Consider the following 12,500-nt stretch of genomic DNA (forward strand, 5'->3'; position numbering starts at 1 on the left):
GAATGTTTTGGCTGTCTAAAATTACATACAGCACCTGGTATTCCCTGGTGGTCTCCCATCCAAGTACTAACCAGGCCCAACACTGCATAGCTTCCAAGATCAGACGAGATTGGGCATGTCCAGTGTGGTTTGGCTGATGGAGCTCAAAAACATTAACTTTAGACCTCTATTACTTCTTTACTCAAGTAAATTCATTGATAAGTTGAAAAAATTAAATGTAAAATGTAATAGAAAAGAATGGTATGGGTGCATAAAATTACCTACAGCACCGGGTATTCCCAGGTGGTCTCCCATTCAAGTACTAACCAGGCCCAACACTGCACAGCTTCCAAAATCAGATGAGATTGGGCATGTCCAGTGTGGTTTGGCTGTAGGTGCTCAAAGCATTAACTTTAGACCTCTATTACTTCTTAACTCAAGGAAATTCATTGATAAGTTGAAAAAATTAAATGTAAAATGTAATAGAAAAGAATGTTATGGCAGTATAAAATTACCTACAGCACCTGGTATTCCCAGGTGGTCTCCCATCCAAGTACTAACCAGGCCCAACACTGCATAGCTTACAAGATCAGACGAGATTGGGCATGTCCAGTGTGGTTTGGCTGTAGGTGCTCAAAAACATTAACTTTAGACCTCTTTTACTTCTTAACTCAAGTAAATTCATTGATAAGTAGAAAAAATTAAATGTAAAATGTAATAGAAAAGAATGTTTTGGCTGTCTAAAATTACATACAGCACCTGGTATTCCCAGGTGGTCTCCCATCAAAGTACTAACCAGGCCCAACACTGCATAGCTTCCAAGATCAGACGAGATTGGGCATGTCCAGTGTGGTTTGGCTGTAGGTGCTCAAAGCATTAAATTTAGACCTCTATTACTTCTTAACTCAAGTAAATTCATTAATAAGTTGAAAAAATTAAATGTAAAATGTAATAGAAAAGAATGTTATGGCTGCATAAAATTACCTACAGCACCTGGAATTCCCAGGTGGTCTCCCATCCAAGCACTAACCAGGACCAACACTGCATAGCTTCCAAGATCAAACAAGATTGGGCATGTCCAGTGTGGTTAGGCTGTAGGTGCTCAAAAATATTAACTTTAGACATCTATAACTTCTTAACTCAAGTAAATTCAATGATAAGTTGAAAAATGAAATGAAAAATATAATAGAAAAGAATGTTATGGCAGTATAAAATTACCTACAGCTCCTGGTATTCCCAGGTGGTCTCCCATCCAAGTACTAACCAGGCCCAACAATGCATAGTTTCCAAGATCAGACGAGATTGGGCATGTCCAGTGTGGTTTGGCTGTAGGTGCTCAAAAACATTAACTTTAGACCTCTTTTACTTCTTAACTCAAGTAAATTCATTGATAAGTAGAAAAAATTAAATGTAAAATGTAATAGAAAAGAATGTTATGACTGCATAAAATTACCTACAGCACCTGGAATTCCCAGGTGGTCTCCCATCCAAGTACTAACCAGGCCCAACACTGCATAGCTTCCAAGATCAAACAAGATTGGGAATGTACAGTGTGGTTAGGCTGTAGGTGCTCAAAAATATTAACTTTAGACATCTATAACTTCTTAACTCATGTAAAATCATTTATAAGTTGAAAAAATTAAATGTAAAATGTAATAGAAAAGAATGTTATGGCTGCATAAAATTACTTACAGCACCTGGTATTCCCAGGTGGTCTCCCATCCAAGTACTAACCAGGCCCAACACTGCATAGCTTCCAAGATCAGACGAAATTGGGCATGTCCAGTGTGGTTTGGCTGAAGGAGCTCAAAAACATTAACTTTAGACCTCTTTTACTTCTTTACTCAAGTAAATTCATTGATAAGTTGAAAAAATTAAATGTAAAATGTAATAGAAAAGAATGGTATGGCTGCATAAAATTACCTACAGCACCTGGTATTCCCAGGTGGTCTCCCATCAAAGTACTAACCAGGCCCAACACTGCACAGCTTCCAAGATCAGACGAGATTGGGCATGTCCAGTGTGGTTTGGCGGTAGGTGCTCAAAAACATTAACTTTAGACCTCTTTTACTTCTTAACTCAAGTAAATTCAATGACAAGTTGAAAAATGAAATGTAAAATGTAATAGAAAAGAATGTTATGGCAGTATAAAATTACCTACAGCTCCTGGTATTCCCAGGTGGTCTCCCATCCAAGTACTAACCAGGCCCAATACTGCATAGCTTCCAAGATAAGACGAGATTGGGCATGTCCAGTGTGGTTTGGCTGTAGGTGCTCAAAAACATTAACTTTAGACCTCTTTTACTTCTTAACTCAAGTAAATTCATTGATAAGTTGAAAAAATTAAATGTAAAATGTAATAGAAAAGAATGTTATGGCTGTCTAAAATTATCTACAGCACCTGATATTCCCAGGAGGTCTCCCATCCAAGTTCAAACCAGGCCCAACACTGCATAGCTTCCAAGATCAGACGAGATTGGGCATGTCCAGTGTGGTTTGGCTGTAGGTGCTCAAAAGCATTAAATTTAGACCTCTATTAATTCTTAACTCAAGGAAATTCATTGATAAGTTGAAAAAATTAAATGTAAAATGTAATAGAAAAGAATGTTATGGCAGTGTAAAATTACCTACTGCACCTGGTATTCCCAGGTGGTCTCCCATCCAAGTACTAACCAGGCCCAACACTGCATAGCTTCCAAGATCAGATGAGATTGGGCATGTCCAGTGTGGTTTGGCTGAAGGAGCTCAAAAACATTAACTTTAGACCTCTATTACTTCTTAACTCAAGTAAATTCATTGATAAGTTGAAAAAATTAAATGTAAACTGTAATTGAAAAGAATGTTATGGCAGTATAAAAATACCTACAGCACCTGGGATTCTTAGGTGGTCTCCCATCCAAGTACTAACCAGACCCAACACTGCATAGCTTCCAAGATCAGACGAGATTGGGCATGTCCAGTTTGGTTTGGCTGTAGGTGCTCAAAAACCTTAACTTTAGACCTCTTTTACTTCTTAACTCAAGTAAATTCATTGATAAGTTGAAAAAATTAAATGTAAAATGTAATACAAAAGAATGTTATGGCTGTCTAAAATTATCTACAGCACCTGGTATTCCCAGGTGGTCTCCCATCCAAGTTCAAACCAGGCCCAACACTGCATAGCTTCCAAGATCAGACGAGATTGGGCATGTCCAGTGTGGTTTGGCTGTAGGTGCTCAAAAGCATTAAATTTAGACCTCTATTACTTCTTAATTCAAGGAAATTCATTGATAAGTTGAAAAAATTAAATGTAAAATGTAATAGAAAAGAATGTTATGGCAGTATAAAATTACCTACAGCTCCTGGGATTCCTAGGTGGTCTCCCATCCAAGTACTAACCAGGCCCAACACTCCATAGCTTCCAAGATCAGATGAGATTGGGCATGTCCAGTGTGGTTTGGCTGTAGGTGCTCAAAAACATTAACTTTAGACCTCTTTTACTTCTTAACTCAAGTAAATTCATTGATAAGTAGAAAAAATTAAATGTAAAATGTAATAGAAAAGAATGTTTTGGCTGTCTAAAATTACATACAGCACCTGGTATTCCCTGGTGGTCTCCCATCCAAGTACTAACCAGGCCCAACACTGCATAGCTTCCAAGATCAGACGAGATTGGGCATGTCCAGTGTGGTTTGGCTGATGGAGCTCAAAATCATTAACTTTAGACCTCTATTACTTCTTTACTCAAGTAAATTCATTGATAAGTTGAAAAAATTAAATGTAAAATGTAATTGAAAAGAATGTTATGGCAGTATAAAATTACCTACAGCACCTGGTATTCCCAGGTGGTCTCCCATCCAAGTACTAACCAGGCCCAACACTGCATAGCTTACAAGATCAGACGAGATTGAGCATGTCCAGTGTGGTTTGGCTTTAGGTGCTCAAAAACATTAACTTTAGACCTCTTTTACTTCTTAACTCAAGTAAATTCATTGATAAGTAGAAAAAATTAAATGTAAAATGTAATAGAAAAGAATGTTTTGGCTGTCTAAAATTACATACAGCACCTGGTATTCCCAGGTGGTCTCCCATCAAAGTACTAACCAGGCCCAACACTGCATAGCTTCCAAGATCAGACGAGATTGGGCATGTCCAGTGTGGTTTGGCTGTAGGTGCTCAAAGCATTAAATTTAGACCTCTATTACTTCTTAACTCAAGTAAATTCATTAATAAGTTGAAAAAATTAAATGTAAAATGTAATAGAAAAGAATGTTATGGCTGCATAAAATTACCTACAGCACCTGGAATTCCCAGGTGGTCTCCCATCCAAGCACTAACCAGGACCAACACTGCATAGCTTCCAAGATCAAACAAGATTGGGCATGTCCAGTGTGGTTAGGCTGTAGGTGCTCAAAAATATTAACTTTAGACATCTATAACTTCTTAACTCAAGTAAATTCAATGATAAGTTGAAAAATGAAATGAAAAATATAATAGAAAAGAATGTTATGGCAGTATAAAATTACCTACAGCTCCTGGTATTCCCAGGTGGTCTCCCATCCAAGTACTAACCAGGCCCAACACTGCATAGCTTCCAAGATCAGATGAGATTGGGCATGTCCAGTGTGGTTTGGCTGAAGGAGCGCAAAAACATTAACTTTAGACCTCTTTTACTTCTTTACTCAAGTAAATTCATTGATAAGTTGAAAAAATTAAATGTAAAATGTAATAGAAAAGAATGGTATGGCTGCATAAAATTACCTACAGCACATGGTATTCCCAGGTGGTCTCCCATCGAAGTACTGACCAGGCCCAACACTGCACAGCTTCCAAGATCAGACGAGATTGGGCATGTCCAGTGTGGTTTGGCTGAAGGAGCTCAAAAACATTAACTTTAGACCTCTTTTACTTCTTAACTCAAGTAAATTCAATGATAAGTTGAAAAATGAAATGAAAAATGTAATAGAAAAGAATGTTATGGCAGTATAAAATTTCCTACAGCTCCTGGTATTCCCAGGTGGTCTCCCATCCAAGTACTAACCAGGCCCAATACTGCATAGCTTCCAAGATAAGACGAGATTGGGCATGTCCAGTGTGGTTTGGCTGTAGGTGCTCAAAAACATTAACTTTAGACCTCTTTTACTTCTTAACTCAAGTAAATTCATTGATAAGTAGAAAAAATTAAATGTAAAATGTAATAGAAAAGAATGTTTTGGCTGTCTAAAATTACATACAGCACCTGGTATTCCCTGGTGGTCTCCCATCCAAGTACTAACCAGGCCCAACACTGCATAGCTTCCAAGATCAGACGAGATTGGGCATGTCCAGTGTGGTTTGGCTGATGGAGCTCAAAAACATTAACTTTAGACCTCTATTACTTCTTTACTCAAGTAAATTCATTGATAAGTTGAAAAAATTAAATGTAAAATGTAATAGAAAAGAATGGTATGGGTGCATAAAATTACCTACAGCACCGGGTATTCCCAGGTGGTCTCCCATCCAAGTACTAACCAGGCCCAACACTGCACAGCTTCCAAAATCAGATGAGATTGGGCATGTCCAGTGTGGTTTGGCTGTAGGTGCTCAAAGCATTAACTTTAGACCTCTATTACTTCTTAACTCAAGGAAATTCATTGATAAGTTGAAAAAATTAAATGTAAAATGTAATAGAAAAGAATGTTATGGCAGTATAAAATTTCCTACAGCTCCTGGTATTCCCAGGTGGTCTCCCATCCAAGTACTAACCAGGCCCAATACTGCATAGCTTCCAAGATAAGACGAGATTGGGCATGTCCAGTGTGGTTTGGCTGTAGGTGCTCAAAAACATTAACTTTAGACCTCTTTTACTTCTTAACTCAAGTAAATTCATTGATAAGTAGAAAAAATTAAATGTAAAATGTAATAGAAAAGAATGTTTTGGCTGTCTAAAATTACATACAGCACCTGGTATTCCCTGGTGGTCTCCCATCCAAGTACTAACCAGGCCCAACACTGCATAGCTTCCAAGATCAGACGAGATTGGGCATGTCCAGTGTGGTTTGGCTGATGGAGCTCAAAAACATTAACTTTAGACCTCTATTACTTCTTTACTCAAGTAAATTCATTGATAAGTTGAAAAAATTAAATGTAAAATGTAATAGAAAAGAATGGTATGGGTGCATAAAATTACCTACAGCACCGGGTATTCCCAGGTGGTCTCCCATTCAAGTACTAACCAGGCCCAACACTGCACAGCTTCCAAAATCAGATGAGATTGGGCATGTCCAGTGTGGTTTGGCTGTAGGTGCTCAAAGCATTAACTTTAGACCTCTATTACTTCTTAACTCAAGGAAATTCATTGATAAGTTGAAAAAATTAAATGTAAAATGTAATAGAAAAGAATGTTATGGCAGTATAAAATTACCTACAGCACCTGGTATTCCCAGGTGGTCTCCCATCCAAGTACTAACCAGGCCCAACACTGCATAGCTTACAAGATCAGACGAGATTGGGCATGTCCAGTGTGGTTTGGCTGTAGGTGCTCAAAAACATTAACTTTAGACCTCTTTTACTTCTTAACTCAAGTAAATTCATTGATAAGTAGAAAAAATTAAATGTAAAATGTAATAGAAAAGAATGTTTTGGCTGTCTAAAATTACATACAGCACCTGGTATTCCCAGGTGGTCTCCCATCAAAGTACTAACCAGGCCCAACACTGCATAGCTTCCAAGATCAGACGAGATTGGGCATGTCCAGTGTGGTTTGGCTGTAGGTGCTCAAAGCATTAAATTTAGACCTCTATTACTTCTTAACTCAAGTAAATTCATTAATAAGTTGAAAAAATTAAATGTAAAATGTAATAGAAAAGAATGTTATGGCTGCATAAAATTACCTACAGCACCTGGAATTCCCAGGTGGTCTCCCATCCAAGCACTAACCAGGACCAACACTGCATAGCTTCCAAGATCAAACAAGATTGGGCATGTCCAGTGTGGTTAGGCTGTAGGTGCTCAAAAATATTAACTTTAGACATCTATAACTTCTTAACTCAAGTAAATTCAATGATAAGTTGAAAAATGAAATGAAAAATATAATAGAAAAGAATGTTATGGCAGTATAAAATTACCTACAGCTCCTGGTATTCCCAGGTGGTCTCCCATCCAAGTACTAACCAGGCCCAACAATGCATAGTTTCCAAGATCAGACGAGATTGGGCATGTCCAGTGTGGTTTGGCTGTAGGTGCTCAAAAACATTAACTTTAGACCTCTTTTACTTCTTAACTCAAGTAAATTCATTGATAAGTAGAAAAAATTAAATGTAAAATGTAATAGAAAAGAATGTTATGACTGCATAAAATTACCTACAGCACCTGGAATTCCCAGGTGGTCTCCCATCCAAGTACTAACCAGGCCCAACACTGCATAGCTTCCAAGATCAAACAAGATTGGGAATGTACAGTGTGGTTAGGCTGTAGGTGCTCAAAAATATTAACTTTAGACATCTATAACTTCTTAACTCATGTAAAATCATTTATAAGTTGAAAAAATTAAATGTAAAATGTAATAGAAAAGAATGTTATGGCTGCATAAAATTACTTACAGCACCTGGTATTCCCAGGTGGTCTCCCATCCAAGTACTAACCAGGCCCAACACTGCATAGCTTCCAAGATCAGACGAAATTGGGCATGTCCAGTGTGGTTTGGCTGAAGGAGCTCAAAAACATTAACTTTAGACCTCTTTTACTTCTTTACTCAAGTAAATTCATTGATAAGTTGAAAAAATTAAATGTAAAATGTAATAGAAAAGAATGGTATGGCTGCATAAAATTACCTACAGCACCTGGTATTCCCAGGTGGTCTCCCATCAAAGTACTAACCAGGCCCAACACTGCACAGCTTCCAAGATCAGACGAGATTGGGCATGTCCAGTGTGGTTTGGCGGTAGGTGCTCAAAAACATTAACTTTAGACCTCTTTTACTTCTTAACTCAAGTAAATTCAATGACAAGTTGAAAAATGAAATGTAAAATGTAATAGAAAAGAATGTTATGGCAGTATAAAATTACCTACAGCTCCTGGTATTCCCAGGTGGTCTCCCATCCAAGTACTAACCAGGCCCAATACTGCATAGCTTCCAAGATAAGACGAGATTGGGCATGTCCAGTGTGGTTTGGCTGTAGGTGCTCAAAAACATTAACTTTAGACCTCTTTTACTTCTTAACTCAAGTAAATTCATTGATAAGTTGAAAAAATTAAATGTAAAATGTAATAGAAAAGAATGTTATGGCTGTCTAAAATTATCTACAGCACCTGATATTCCCAGGAGGTCTCCCATCCAAGTTCAAACCAGGCCCAACACTGCATAGCTTCCAAGATCAGACGAGATTGGGCATGTCCAGTGTGGTTTGGCTGTAGGTGCTCAAAAGCATTAAATTTAGACCTCTATTAATTCTTAACTCAAGGAAATTCATTGATAAGTTGAAAAAATTAAATGTAAAATGTAATAGAAAAGAATGTTATGGCAGTGTAAAATTACCTACTGCACCTGGTATTCCCAGGTGGTCTCCCATCCAAGTACTAACCAGGCCCAACACTGCATAGCTTCCAAGATCAGATGAGATTGGGCATGTCCAGTGTGGTTTGGCTGAAGGAGCTCAAAAACATTAACTTTAGACCTCTATTACTTCTTAACTCAAGTAAATTCATTGATAAGTTGAAAAAATTAAATGTAAACTGTAATTGAAAAGAATGTTATGGCAGTATAAAAATACCTACAGCACCTGGGATTCTTAGGTGGTCTCCCATCCAAGTACTAACCAGACCCAACACTGCATAGCTTCCAAGATCAGACGAGATTGGGCATGTCCAGTTTGGTTTGGCTGTAGGTGCTCAAAAACCTTAACTTTAGACCTCTTTTACTTCTTAACTCAAGTAAATTCATTGATAAGTTGAAAAAATTAAATGTAAAATGTAATACAAAAGAATGTTATGGCTGTCTAAAATTATCTACAGCACCTGGTATTCCCAGGTGGTCTCCCATCCAAGTTCAAACCAGGCCCAACACTGCATAGCTTCCAAGATCAGACGAGATTGGGCATGTCCAGTGTGGTTTGGCTGTAGGTGCTCAAAAGCATTAAATTTAGACCTCTATTACTTCTTAATTCAAGGAAATTCATTGATAAGTTGAAAAAATTAAATGTAAAATGTAATAGAAAAGAATGTTATGGCAGTATAAAATTACCTACAGCTCCTGGGATTCCTAGGTGGTCTCCCATCCAAGTACTAACCAGGCCCAACACTCCATAGCTTCCAAGATCAGATGAGATTGGGCATGTCCAGTGTGGTTTGGCTGTAGGTGCTCAAAAACATTAACTTTAGACCTCTTTTACTTCTTAACTCAAGTAAATTCATTGATAAGTAGAAAAAATTAAATGTAAAATGTAATAGAAAAGAATGTTTTGGCTGTCTAAAATTACATACAGCACCTGGTATTCCCTGGTGGTCTCCCATCCAAGTACTAACCAGGCCCAACACTGCATAGCTTCCAAGATCAGACGAGATTGGGCATGTCCAGTGTGGTTTGGCTGATGGAGCTCAAAATCATTAACTTTAGACCTCTATTACTTCTTTACTCAAGTAAATTCATTGATAAGTTGAAAAAATTAAATGTAAAATGTAATTGAAAAGAATGTTATGGCAGTATAAAATTACCTACAGCACCTGGTATTCCCAGGTGGTCTCCCATCCAAGTACTAACCAGGCCCAACACTGCATAGCTTACAAGATCAGACGAGATTGAGCATGTCCAGTGTGGTTTGGCTTTAGGTGCTCAAAAACATTAACTTTAGACCTCTTTTACTTCTTAACTCAAGTAAATTCATTGATAAGTAGAAAAAATTAAATGTAAAATGTAATAGAAAAGAATGTTTTGGCTGTCTAAAATTACATACAGCACCTGGTATTCCCAGGTGGTCTCCCATCAAAGTACTAACCAGGCCCAACACTGCATAGCTTCCAAGATCAGACGAGATTGGGCATGTCCAGTGTGGTTTGGCTGTAGGTGCTCAAAGCATTAAATTTAGACCTCTATTACTTCTTAACTCAAGTAAATTCATTAATAAGTTGAAAAAATTAAATGTAAAATGTAATAGAAAAGAATGTTATGGCTGCATAAAATTACCTACAGCACCTGGAATTCCCAGGTGGTCTCCCATCCAAGCACTAACCAGGACCAACACTGCATAGCTTCCAAGATCAAACAAGATTGGGCATGTCCAGTGTGGTTAGGCTGTAGGTGCTCAAAAATATTAACTTTAGACATCTATAACTTCTTAACTCAAGTAAATTCAATGATAAGTTGAAAAATGAAATGAAAAATATAATAGAAAAGAATGTTATGGCAGTATAAAATTACCTACAGCTCCTGGTATTCCCAGGTGGTCTCCCATCCAAGTACTAACCAGGCCCAACACTGCATAGCTTCCAAGATCAGATGAGATTGGGCATGTCCAGTGTGGTTTGGCTGAAGGAGCGCAAAAACATTAACTTTAGACCTCTTTTACTTCTTTACTCAAGTAAATTCATTGATAAGTTGAAAAAATTAAATGTAAAATGTAATAGAAAAGAATGGTATGGCTGCATAAAATTACCTACAGCACATGGTATTCCCAGGTGGTCTCCCATCGAAGTACTGACCAGGCCCAACACTGCACAGCTTCCAAGATCAGACGAGAATGGGCATGTCCAGTGTGGTTTGGCTGTAGGTGCTCAAAAACTTTAACTTTAGACCTCTTTTACTTCTTAACTCAAGTAAATTCATTGATAAGTAGAAAAAATTAAATGTAAAATGTAATAGAAAAGAATGTTTTGGCTGTCTAAAATTACATACAGCACCTGGTATTCCCAGGTGGTCTCCCATCAAAGTACTAACCAGGCCCAACACTGCATAGCTTCCAAGATCAGACGAGATTGGGCATGTCCAGTGTGGTTTGGCTGTAGGTGCTCAAAAGTATTAAATTTAGACCTCTATTACTTCTTAACTCAAGTAAATTCATTAATAAGTTGAAAAAATTAAATGTAAAATGTAATAGAAAAGAATGTTATGGCTGCATAAAATTACCTACAGCACCTGGAATTCCCAGGTGGTCTCCCATCCAAGCACTAACCAGGCCCAACACTGCATAGCTTCCAAGATCAAACAAGATTGGGCATGTCCAGTGTGGTTAGGCTGTAGGTGCTCAAAAATATTAACTTTAGACATCTATAACTTCTTAACTCATGTAAAATCATTGATAAGTTGAAAAAATTAAATGTAAAATGTAATAGAAAAGAATGTTATGGCTGCATAAAATTACCTACAGCACCTGGTATTCCCAGGTGGTCTCCCATCCAAGTACTAACCAGGCCCAACACTGCATAGCTTCCAAGATCAGATGAGATTGGGCATGTCCAGTGTGGTTTGGCTGAAGGAGCGCAAAAACATTAACTTTAGACCTCTTTTACTTCTTTACTCAAGTAAATTCATTGATAAGTTGAAAAAATTAAATGTAAAATGTAATAGAAAAGAATGGTATGGCTGCATAAAATTACCTACAGCACCTGGTATTCCCAGGTGGTCTCCCATCGAAGTACTAACCAGGCCCAACACTGCACAGCTTCCAAGATCAGACGAGATTGGGCATGTCCAGTGTGGTTTGGCTGAAGGTGCTCAAAAACATTAACTTTAGACCTCTTTTACTTCTTAACTCAAGTAAATTCAATGACAAGTTGAAAAATGAAATGTAAAATGTAATAGAAAAGAATGTTATGGCAGTATAAAATTACCTACAGCACCTGGGATTCTTATGTGGTCTCCCATCCAAGTACTAACCAGGCCCAACACTGCATAGCTTCCAAGATCTGACGAGATTGGGCATGTCCAGTGTGGTTTGGCTGTAGGTGCTCAAAAACATTAACTTTAGACCTCTTTTACTTCTTAACTCAAGTAAATTCATTGATAAGTTGAAAAAATTAAATGCAAAATGTAATAGAAAAGAATGTTATGGCTGTCTAAAATTACCTACAGCACCTGGTATTCCCAGGTGGTCTCCCATCCAAGTTCAAACCAGGCCCAACACTGCATAGTTTCCAAGATCAGACGAGATTGGGCATGTCCAGTGTGGTTTGGCTGTAGGTGCTCAAAAGCATTAAATTTAGACCTCTATTACTTCTTAACTCATGGAAATTCATTGATAAGTTGAAAAAATTAAATGTAAAATGTAATAGAAAAGAATTTTATGGCAGTATAAAATTACCTACAGCACCTGGGATTCCTAGGTGGTGTCCCATCCAAGTACTAACCAGGCCCAACACTGCATAGCTTCCAAGATCAGACAAGATTGGGCATGTCCAGTGTGGTTTGGCTGAAGGAGCTCAAAAACATTAACTTTAGACCTCTTTTACTTCTTAACTCAAGTAAATTCAATGATAAGTTGAAAAATGAATTTAAAAATATAATAGAAAAGAATGTTATGGCAGTATAAAATTACCTACAGCTCCTGGTATTCCCAGGTGGTCTCCCATCC

General features: G+C 37.7%; 54 pseudogenes; all 54 read right to left on the bottom strand.

Moving 5' to 3' along the window:
- Positions 1-22: 22 nt before the first annotated feature.
- Positions 23-141, bottom strand: LOC148448796 (5S ribosomal RNA; annotated as a pseudogene).
- Positions 142-257: 116 nt separating this feature from the next.
- On the bottom strand, positions 258-376 carry LOC148448797 (5S ribosomal RNA; annotated as a pseudogene).
- Positions 377-491: 115 nt separating this feature from the next.
- LOC148448798 (5S ribosomal RNA) lies at positions 492-610 on the bottom strand (annotated as a pseudogene).
- Positions 611-726: 116 nt separating this feature from the next.
- On the bottom strand, positions 727-845 carry LOC148448799 (5S ribosomal RNA; annotated as a pseudogene).
- A 115-nt stretch (positions 846-960) lies between these two features.
- On the bottom strand, positions 961-1,079 carry LOC148448800 (5S ribosomal RNA; annotated as a pseudogene).
- Positions 1,080-1,194: 115 nt separating this feature from the next.
- On the bottom strand, positions 1,195-1,313 carry LOC148448801 (5S ribosomal RNA; annotated as a pseudogene).
- Positions 1,314-1,429: 116 nt separating this feature from the next.
- LOC148448802 (5S ribosomal RNA) lies at positions 1,430-1,548 on the bottom strand (annotated as a pseudogene).
- A 116-nt stretch (positions 1,549-1,664) lies between these two features.
- LOC148448803 (5S ribosomal RNA) lies at positions 1,665-1,783 on the bottom strand (annotated as a pseudogene).
- Positions 1,784-1,899: 116 nt separating this feature from the next.
- LOC148448804 (5S ribosomal RNA) lies at positions 1,900-2,018 on the bottom strand (annotated as a pseudogene).
- Positions 2,019-2,133: 115 nt separating this feature from the next.
- On the bottom strand, positions 2,134-2,252 carry LOC148448805 (5S ribosomal RNA; annotated as a pseudogene).
- A 116-nt stretch (positions 2,253-2,368) lies between these two features.
- Positions 2,369-2,487, bottom strand: LOC148448806 (5S ribosomal RNA; annotated as a pseudogene).
- Positions 2,488-2,603: 116 nt separating this feature from the next.
- Positions 2,604-2,722, bottom strand: LOC148448807 (5S ribosomal RNA; annotated as a pseudogene).
- A 116-nt stretch (positions 2,723-2,838) lies between these two features.
- LOC148448808 (5S ribosomal RNA) lies at positions 2,839-2,957 on the bottom strand (annotated as a pseudogene).
- Positions 2,958-3,073: 116 nt separating this feature from the next.
- Positions 3,074-3,192, bottom strand: LOC148448809 (5S ribosomal RNA; annotated as a pseudogene).
- A 116-nt stretch (positions 3,193-3,308) lies between these two features.
- Positions 3,309-3,427, bottom strand: LOC148448810 (5S ribosomal RNA; annotated as a pseudogene).
- Positions 3,428-3,543: 116 nt separating this feature from the next.
- On the bottom strand, positions 3,544-3,662 carry LOC148448811 (5S ribosomal RNA; annotated as a pseudogene).
- A 116-nt stretch (positions 3,663-3,778) lies between these two features.
- Positions 3,779-3,897, bottom strand: LOC148448812 (5S ribosomal RNA; annotated as a pseudogene).
- Positions 3,898-4,013: 116 nt separating this feature from the next.
- LOC148448813 (5S ribosomal RNA) lies at positions 4,014-4,132 on the bottom strand (annotated as a pseudogene).
- Positions 4,133-4,247: 115 nt separating this feature from the next.
- On the bottom strand, positions 4,248-4,366 carry LOC148448814 (5S ribosomal RNA; annotated as a pseudogene).
- A 115-nt stretch (positions 4,367-4,481) lies between these two features.
- LOC148448815 (5S ribosomal RNA) lies at positions 4,482-4,600 on the bottom strand (annotated as a pseudogene).
- A 116-nt stretch (positions 4,601-4,716) lies between these two features.
- Positions 4,717-4,835, bottom strand: LOC148448816 (5S ribosomal RNA; annotated as a pseudogene).
- A 115-nt stretch (positions 4,836-4,950) lies between these two features.
- On the bottom strand, positions 4,951-5,069 carry LOC148448817 (5S ribosomal RNA; annotated as a pseudogene).
- A 116-nt stretch (positions 5,070-5,185) lies between these two features.
- LOC148448818 (5S ribosomal RNA) lies at positions 5,186-5,304 on the bottom strand (annotated as a pseudogene).
- Positions 5,305-5,420: 116 nt separating this feature from the next.
- On the bottom strand, positions 5,421-5,539 carry LOC148448819 (5S ribosomal RNA; annotated as a pseudogene).
- Positions 5,540-5,654: 115 nt separating this feature from the next.
- LOC148448820 (5S ribosomal RNA) lies at positions 5,655-5,773 on the bottom strand (annotated as a pseudogene).
- A 116-nt stretch (positions 5,774-5,889) lies between these two features.
- Positions 5,890-6,008, bottom strand: LOC148448821 (5S ribosomal RNA; annotated as a pseudogene).
- A 116-nt stretch (positions 6,009-6,124) lies between these two features.
- LOC148448822 (5S ribosomal RNA) lies at positions 6,125-6,243 on the bottom strand (annotated as a pseudogene).
- Positions 6,244-6,358: 115 nt separating this feature from the next.
- On the bottom strand, positions 6,359-6,477 carry LOC148448823 (5S ribosomal RNA; annotated as a pseudogene).
- A 116-nt stretch (positions 6,478-6,593) lies between these two features.
- LOC148448824 (5S ribosomal RNA) lies at positions 6,594-6,712 on the bottom strand (annotated as a pseudogene).
- Positions 6,713-6,827: 115 nt separating this feature from the next.
- On the bottom strand, positions 6,828-6,946 carry LOC148448825 (5S ribosomal RNA; annotated as a pseudogene).
- A 115-nt stretch (positions 6,947-7,061) lies between these two features.
- Positions 7,062-7,180, bottom strand: LOC148448826 (5S ribosomal RNA; annotated as a pseudogene).
- Positions 7,181-7,296: 116 nt separating this feature from the next.
- Positions 7,297-7,415, bottom strand: LOC148448827 (5S ribosomal RNA; annotated as a pseudogene).
- Positions 7,416-7,531: 116 nt separating this feature from the next.
- Positions 7,532-7,650, bottom strand: LOC148448828 (5S ribosomal RNA; annotated as a pseudogene).
- A 116-nt stretch (positions 7,651-7,766) lies between these two features.
- Positions 7,767-7,885, bottom strand: LOC148448829 (5S ribosomal RNA; annotated as a pseudogene).
- A 115-nt stretch (positions 7,886-8,000) lies between these two features.
- On the bottom strand, positions 8,001-8,119 carry LOC148448830 (5S ribosomal RNA; annotated as a pseudogene).
- Positions 8,120-8,235: 116 nt separating this feature from the next.
- Positions 8,236-8,354, bottom strand: LOC148448831 (5S ribosomal RNA; annotated as a pseudogene).
- A 116-nt stretch (positions 8,355-8,470) lies between these two features.
- On the bottom strand, positions 8,471-8,589 carry LOC148448832 (5S ribosomal RNA; annotated as a pseudogene).
- A 116-nt stretch (positions 8,590-8,705) lies between these two features.
- On the bottom strand, positions 8,706-8,824 carry LOC148448833 (5S ribosomal RNA; annotated as a pseudogene).
- Positions 8,825-8,940: 116 nt separating this feature from the next.
- LOC148448834 (5S ribosomal RNA) lies at positions 8,941-9,059 on the bottom strand (annotated as a pseudogene).
- Positions 9,060-9,175: 116 nt separating this feature from the next.
- Positions 9,176-9,294, bottom strand: LOC148448835 (5S ribosomal RNA; annotated as a pseudogene).
- A 116-nt stretch (positions 9,295-9,410) lies between these two features.
- Positions 9,411-9,529, bottom strand: LOC148448836 (5S ribosomal RNA; annotated as a pseudogene).
- Positions 9,530-9,645: 116 nt separating this feature from the next.
- LOC148448837 (5S ribosomal RNA) lies at positions 9,646-9,764 on the bottom strand (annotated as a pseudogene).
- A 116-nt stretch (positions 9,765-9,880) lies between these two features.
- Positions 9,881-9,999, bottom strand: LOC148448838 (5S ribosomal RNA; annotated as a pseudogene).
- Positions 10,000-10,114: 115 nt separating this feature from the next.
- On the bottom strand, positions 10,115-10,233 carry LOC148448839 (5S ribosomal RNA; annotated as a pseudogene).
- Positions 10,234-10,348: 115 nt separating this feature from the next.
- On the bottom strand, positions 10,349-10,467 carry LOC148448840 (5S ribosomal RNA; annotated as a pseudogene).
- Positions 10,468-10,583: 116 nt separating this feature from the next.
- On the bottom strand, positions 10,584-10,702 carry LOC148448841 (5S ribosomal RNA; annotated as a pseudogene).
- A 116-nt stretch (positions 10,703-10,818) lies between these two features.
- On the bottom strand, positions 10,819-10,937 carry LOC148448842 (5S ribosomal RNA; annotated as a pseudogene).
- Positions 10,938-11,053: 116 nt separating this feature from the next.
- LOC148448843 (5S ribosomal RNA) lies at positions 11,054-11,172 on the bottom strand (annotated as a pseudogene).
- A 116-nt stretch (positions 11,173-11,288) lies between these two features.
- LOC148448844 (5S ribosomal RNA) lies at positions 11,289-11,407 on the bottom strand (annotated as a pseudogene).
- A 116-nt stretch (positions 11,408-11,523) lies between these two features.
- LOC148448845 (5S ribosomal RNA) lies at positions 11,524-11,642 on the bottom strand (annotated as a pseudogene).
- A 115-nt stretch (positions 11,643-11,757) lies between these two features.
- Positions 11,758-11,876, bottom strand: LOC148448846 (5S ribosomal RNA; annotated as a pseudogene).
- A 116-nt stretch (positions 11,877-11,992) lies between these two features.
- Positions 11,993-12,111, bottom strand: LOC148448847 (5S ribosomal RNA; annotated as a pseudogene).
- Positions 12,112-12,227: 116 nt separating this feature from the next.
- Positions 12,228-12,346, bottom strand: LOC148448848 (5S ribosomal RNA; annotated as a pseudogene).
- Positions 12,347-12,461: 115 nt separating this feature from the next.
- LOC148448849 (5S ribosomal RNA) overlaps positions 12,462-12,500 on the bottom strand; it is a 119-nt pseudogene continuing 80 nt past the window's right edge.

This window comes from Taudactylus pleione, unplaced genomic scaffold (assembly GCF_031769625.1).
Source record: "Taudactylus pleione unplaced genomic scaffold, aTauple2 ptg001270l, whole genome shotgun sequence".
NCBI lineage: Eukaryota > Metazoa > Chordata > Amphibia > Anura > Myobatrachidae > Taudactylus > Taudactylus pleione.